At 26.5% G+C, this 7,641-nt stretch overlaps 1 long non-coding RNA gene across 1 annotated transcript; it reads right to left on the bottom strand.

The window, feature by feature from the left end:
- Positions 1-1,939: 1,939 nt before the first annotated feature.
- Positions 1,940-2,306, bottom strand: LOC124419380. Its single transcript, XR_006940527.1, has 2 exons — positions 2,157-2,306; positions 1,940-2,088 (listed from the first exon to the last, which is right to left on the bottom strand). It is a non-coding gene; the product is annotated as an uncharacterized LOC124419380 (long non-coding RNA).
- Positions 2,307-7,641: the final 5,335 nt, after the last annotated feature.

The following is a 7,641-nucleotide window of genomic DNA, read 5'->3' as shown; positions in this document are numbered from 1 at the left end:
TAAAATGACTGTGATTTACTCAATGTGTGATAAAGGGTTTCATTTGCATATGAAAGAGTGAAACAACTACATTTGATTGTTACTGTGTTTTCGTCGCATAAATTAATTATTTCAGTGAAAACCAAAGATCAAAAAGCAAAAAATTAAAAAATTTAAGACTAAAATTATTAAAAATAAAGAGATTTATTGTAATTTTAAAACGGTGCAGGAAGTGGAGCTGAGAATATACACTTCGGAGTTTAATCTATCTGTGGTATTATGAATACATATTTACTTTTAATTTTTATATTTCAATATTTATATGTTTTAAAATCGGTAGAATTCATAAGTGCAAGGGAGATGCAAGATCACATGTACACAAAAGTTTCCATCAAATTTTTCATATTGCCCTTAAGAACTTGATAGAAACTTTGTTCTACGCAGTGATCGATATTTCCTTCACTAGTGTCAGTCAAATGACCGGTCAAATGACTGTCACTGTTCTTGTAGGGTTTTCTTTGGATATTACCCTACAAGAACAGTGACAGTCATTTGACCGGTCATTTGACTGACACTAGTGAAAGAAATATCGATCACTGCGTAGAAAAAAGTTTCTATCAAGTTCTTAAGGGCAATATGAAAAATTTGATGGAAACTTTTGTGTACATGTGATATTGCATCTCCCTTGCATTTATGAATTCTACCGATTTTAAAACATATATTTGAGCTGCTCACTCTTTTGCTTTTTACCAATCAAGGATGATGGAAATGTTAGTCACGATTGACTACTCATTCTTTATGGATATATCCATCACACTTGATGAATTTATCCGTCAAATCTGACGGCTATGCCAATTTATAATAAAACACAATTTATTAACATTTTAAGACATATATTTTTAATTTCATTAATATACATAAATTAACTATCATTTCACCATTTTACATACCTCACAGAATGTAAAATCCTCCTATGCTCCTTTTAATTTGTGGAAATAAATTGTCTGTAAAGAAATGCATATAAATATTGAAATATAAAAAATTAAAAGTAAATATGTATTCATATTACCACAAATAGATTAAACTCCGAAGTGTATATTCTCAGCTCCACTTCCTGCACCGTTTTTAAATTATAATAAATCTCTTTATTTTTAATAATGTTAGTCTCAATTTTTTTAATTTTTTGCTCCTTGATCTTTGACTTTCACTGAAATAATTAATTTATGCGACGGAAAACACAGTAACAATCAAATGTAGTTGTTTCACTCTTTCATTATTGATGGAATTAGCCATTAACTATTTTTTTTGCAATTTTTAAAGAAAAATGTTGCAAGTGTGTTAGTAAAATCATTTTGTATGTGTTAGTTTCGGTCATACATTTCTTGTAGGGTAATTGATCTCATGTGTAAATTATGTGTAATTAAAAATCTCATTGTATTTACATAAGTATCACTTATTTTATATCAAATTTGTTCTTTCAAACACTGGTTTTGGTTGTCATTTATTTTCGCTTTACAAAACGTACATATATGTCCTTTTCTTGCATATGCAACAGTTTGCACACTTCCCTATAAGAACAGTGACAGTCATTTGACCGGTCAATTGACTGTCACTACTGAGAATATACCCATCATTGCGTAGAACAAAGCTCCCATCACTTTCTTAAGGGCAATATGTAAAAAGTGATGGAAACATTTGTGTACATGTGATGTTGCATCACCCTCGCACTTATGAATTCTATCGACTTTAAAACATATATTTGAGCTTCTCACTCTTTTGTTGTTTACTAATCATGGATGATATAAATATTAGTCATGACGGACTAATCATGCTTGATGGATATATCCATCACAGTTAACAAATAAAAAAATGATGCATTAATCGGTCATTGTTGACTAATCACACTTGATGAATATATCCGTCAAATCTGACGGCTATACCAATTTATAATAAAACACAATTTATTGATATTTTAATATATAGGTATATATTTTTAATTTTATTAATATAGTAATCATATACATAAATAACCAGTCTTTTCACCATTTTACATATCTCGCAGAATCTTAAGTCCTCTGATGCTCCTATTAATTTGTGGAAATAAGTTGTCTGTAAAGAAATACATAATTATTCATAAATATCGAAATATAAAAATCATAAGTACTTATTTATGTTACCATTGATTGATTAAACTCCGAATTGTTTATCTTCTGATCCACTTCCTGAACTTTTTTAAAATTTAGTTTATAATAATTCTCCTTATTTTTAATAATTTAAAGACTTTGTAATTTTTTATTTTTTCGCTTCTTGATCTTTGGCTTTCGCAGAAACAACCCTACAAGAAATGTATGACCGAAACTAACACATACAAAATGATTTTACTAACACACTTGCAACATTTTTCTTTAAAAATTGCTAAAAAAAAAAATAGTTAATGGATAATTCCATCAATAATGACCGGTAAAATGACTGTGATGTACTCAATGTGTGATAAGGGGTTTCATTTGCATATGAAAGAGTGAAACAACTACATTTGACTGTTACTGTGTTTTCGTCCCATTAATTATTTCAGTGAAAGCCAAAGATCAAAAATCAAAAAATTAAAAAAGACTAAGACTAAAATTATTAAAAATAAAGAGATTTATTGTAATTTAAAAACGGTGCAGGAAGTGGAGCTGAGAATATACACTTCGGAGTTTAATCTATCTGTGGTAATATGAATACATATATACTTTTAATTTTTATATTTCAATATTTATATGCATTTTTTTACAGACAATTTATTTCCACAAATTTAAAGGAGCATAGGAGGATTTTACATTCTGTGAGGTATGTAAAATGGTGAAATGATAGTTAATTTATGTATATGCTTACTATGTATATTAATAATATTAAAAATATATATCTTAAAATGTTAATAAATTGTGTTTTATTATAAATTGGCATAGCCGTCAGATTTGACGGATAAATTCATCAAGTGTGATTGGTCAAATGTGATGGATATATCCATAAAGAATGATTAGTCAATCGTGACTAACATTTCCATCATCCTTGATTGGTAAAAAGCAAAAGAGTGAGCAGCTCAAATATATGTTTTAAAATCGGTAGAATTCAAAAGTTTCCATCACTTTTTACATATTGCCCTTAAGAAACAGATAGAAACTTTTGATGGAAACTTTGATCGATTTGCCAGTCAAATGACCGGTTAAATGACTGTCACTGTTCTTGTAGGGAATTAATTTGTAACGACGAAAAATACAACTCTGTAACACAGTGACAGTCATTTGATCGGTCATTTGGCTGTCATTGTTGATCAAAATATAAATTTTAATACATTTTAATCAAAATGTAGTTGTTTCATTCTTTCATATGCAAATTCAACCCTATACCACACATTGGGTCCAGTAACGGTCATTTTACCGGTCATTTGACTGTCATTGTTGATGGAATCATCCATTAAATTTTTTTTCGACAATTCTATAAAAAAAAAGTTGCATGTGTGTTAGTAAAATCATTTTGTATGTGTTAGTTTCGGTCATTCATTTCTTATAGGGTTGTTTGAATAATAAGACGGTGTTTTTTATTAAAACAAAACGATCCACACACATACATAGAAATTTATTTTCCCTTTGAAACACTTAAGCAAAAAGTGTCCGTCCTTTTCTAATATATGCGATTTTTTGAAATTTGTTGAAAGCCGGTTGTTAAAAAAAGTGATTCACATACATACATGTAAATGGTACATATTTTTATATTCAAAAATAACGAAACAAGAAATAAGAAAATTTCTAAATAATCAAATTTAACTCAAACTAATTTCTAGTGGTAATTTTTTTCAAGTCCGTTGTTTTTTAGATTTAGTTAAATAATATTTTAGGGATGACTGGAAGAAATGGCTTCAGATTCCAATCTGATTGGCTAAATAAATCTGAAATAATTGTCATATGCTTTAGGTATTCTAGTTTCTTTTAATGTCCTTTTTCAATCAGAAAAGCCAATTTTATATAAAATAAGAAGTGAAGTTTTTAATATATTGCAGATATGTTCTTCAAATTATATAAAATAGATGTTTTGAAGTCAAAAAGCGTATAACAAATCAACGAATCAGATGAAAACCTATTTTCAAACATAAATGATATTTATATTGGAGTTGCTGCATATGAATCATTAACTCAGATATATGCATCAGAAAAAACAATCATTCTTCAAGATTGTAGAGAATTTTACATGGAGGCAATTCGTCAAATAAAATCAAGATTTGATTTTAGTGATCAAATTTATTCTATTGTAGTTATTGTTAATCTAAAAGTTGCTCAGTCTTTTGTACCAAAGACATTATCCCTATTTAAAAAAAGATTTCCGTCATTCGACACAGATTTACAACAACTTGATAATGAATGGCGACAGCATTAGACTTTGAAAAATTTGAATTTAATGCAAGTCTAGAACCAGAAGTATACTGGCCTAAAGTTTTTAAATTAAAAAATTCTTTAGAAGAATGTTTGTTTCCAAATCTACAAAAAGTAATTCAGTTTATTTTAATATTACCTTTTTCAAATTCTTCTGTTGAATTTGATTTTTAGTAATTTAAAAATTGCAAAACTGATTTAAGAAATAGAATGTCTTCTGAAACAATTGCATAATTTTTTTTTTTTTTACTAATGAAGGAATTTTAAGAAACGGTAAAGAAAACTATGAACCTAGTCAAGCAATTATCAAAAAGAATTGGAAATAGTGATCTCAGTTCCAACTATATATGTATGTATAGAGATATGTATATATAGATATAATTATCTAATTTTATATTTTGTTTATAAATGAATTGTAATTATTTAAATATTCGTATAGAAAAATATGTATATGATTTATTTTTGTTTCATTGTTTTTTTGTTTAAATAAAAATTAAATAAGGGCATGTGTAATTTTTTTCTAAATGTGTAATTTAGGAGTCGATCAAGTGTAGTTTCAAAATTTTCTGGTGGCAACACTGCTGTAAGACCAATTATTTTTGGTTCTGAAACATAATGAATTATTGTTGGACAATTATATTTTGAAAACTTACAAGATTTTTACAAAGGATATATCTACCAAGCGATATTTTATAATTTTCAATACTCCCGATATGGATGTTTTTACTTTTTCAATAAAAATGTGACAAATTTTAAATTATTATTTAAATCTATTCTATATTCTATACTGAATATTTTTTAAGGAATGTTATTAATATTTTAAGAGATTTGATCCTCAGTCTTTAAATCAAAGTAAATTAATTATTGATTTACTTTGCTTTAAATTTTGATATATTATTATTTTTGAACATAACTTTAACCAAGTAGTAGTGTATAGGCGAAACTAATTGTCAAGGACCTAATAATTGTGCAGCTTAATTTAAAAATTTAAAATCAAATATTTACTTGTTAAGTGTTTAAAATACAAAACAAATGTCATTTTGTAAATAGGTTTATTAGTTTCTTTGGTATTAACTTTTTTCGAAATTCATATCCGATTACGACTGTTCAAAAAAATAGGAGTACCGTATCTTAGTTAGATTAATTTCCTTTATTCGTAGTAAATATTTAAAATATGATATAAAACTGTTATATTTAGATGACTTTGAGGTCTGTTCACAATTATTTCCTTTAAAATTCTGAAAGAAAGTGTCGGAATTGACGAAAATGAAAATCTGTTTATATATATTATATATATATATATATATATATATATATAATATATATATATATATATATATATATATATATATATATATATATATATATATATATATATATATATATATATATATATATATATATATATATATATATATATATATATATATATATATATATATATATATATATATATATATATGTATGTATATATATATATATATATATATATATATATATATATATATATATATATATATATATATATATATATATATATATATATATATATATATATATATATGGGGTATATTAAATTCCAATAAACCGCCATTTTAATGATATTACATAGAAAGATGGTACAAATGCCCCAAAATTGTGGAACAAATGGTCCAAAAATATATTCATTCGGTTGATAGGTACCCCTTAAAACTTTGTTCTTAAATCTATCACCTCGCATATTAAAACTACGAAAGATGTTTTACGTTTGAATTTATATTAGTTGCCGACAAGATGATATAAATAACTGCATAAATAAACTGAATCACGATCTAGATAATGTTTACAAATGGGCCTCAACTAATGGTCTATGTCTAAATGCAAACAAATCTAAAGCTATTATAATTGGTAAAGAAAATACATTGCCATCCTCACTGTCACCATTTATCATTGGAAATTCAACTATTGAAGTTGTAAAGCCTGCCAAAAACCTCGGAGTCATATTTAATGAAAAACTTAACTGGGTTGATCATATTAATGTAGTTTGTGATAGAACGTATGCCGTGATGACAAACCTATGGAAGACTCAATATTTTACACCACTTAATATACGTATGCTTATAGCAAAAACATATTTAATACCCGCGCTCACTTATGGATTTGAATTGTTTGTAGGTCTAGACTCTACAACCACGATCGGCAAATCCTATACACAGTGTTTTTTGGCCGTTACTAAATTTACACAGATTACTCACACGCATAGAAAACACAATTCAGTCTCATATGAGCTGTCATAGAAGAAGGCTGTGTTGTCGCTCGTTTCTTGCTTTTGCAATGAAAATGAACGAAAGTATATTAATGAAGGGATGGATAATACTAATTACTGTTGTGCTTTTTTAGTATCTACACTACATATTTAGTAGTTTTTAAAATTGTTAACTTTTTAAAATGTTTTTTCTTTCAACATAATTTGCAAATTATAATAATTAACCAAAATTTAATGTACTTTTGTTTAATTTTTACCTTTAACATGTATATATTTAATTACAAATATATTTAAAAAGCTCAAATTTGTGTTTTTATATACATATATTTTAATATTTAAAATAAATATATGCAAAACAGGGCAAAAAATATTTGCTACTTTTAAACTAAAAAAATATTAGTTTTATTCTAAATTATATTATTTCTAAATATCAGTTTTCCATACATGCATTTTTGTGGAGATGAGAGTATAGTGATTTCTCATTTCTTGTTTTTTCGCTCTTTCACTTAATATAGAAAGGTCGCTCAGATGTAGTAGTATATGTCTGCCGATCCTGACTCTACAAGCAAGAAAAAGCTCAATACAACATATAACAACATTGCAAGATATGTATATAGATGCAATAGATATAGCCGTATCTCACACCTATAATATTTATAACATTTCATTCGAAAACTTCATAAGATCCCGTGCACTTATTCTATTGCACAAACTTATATACACAAAACAACCTAATTATTTATACGAAAGGTTACAACTGTCAGTGTCAAATAGAGGAAACAAAATTAACTCTATACGATACTACAAACTAATATCTGAGCGACCTTTCTATATTAATTCTATTCGCTTATGGAACCAACTCTCTCATAATATACAGTTACTAAGCAATGCAAATCAGTTTAAATGCGCAATAAAAACATACTTCTCCTAACAAACATAATTAACATAGATTAAAACTAATTTTGCCAAATTTAAAATATTAATATTAATGTAATATGTAAAATGACA

This window comes from Lucilia cuprina, chromosome 4 (genome assembly GCF_022045245.1).
Source record: "Lucilia cuprina isolate Lc7/37 chromosome 4, ASM2204524v1, whole genome shotgun sequence".
Classification (NCBI taxonomy): Eukaryota; Metazoa; Arthropoda; class Insecta; order Diptera; family Calliphoridae; genus Lucilia; species Lucilia cuprina.
This window is presented reverse-complemented; position numbering and strand designations above follow the sequence as displayed.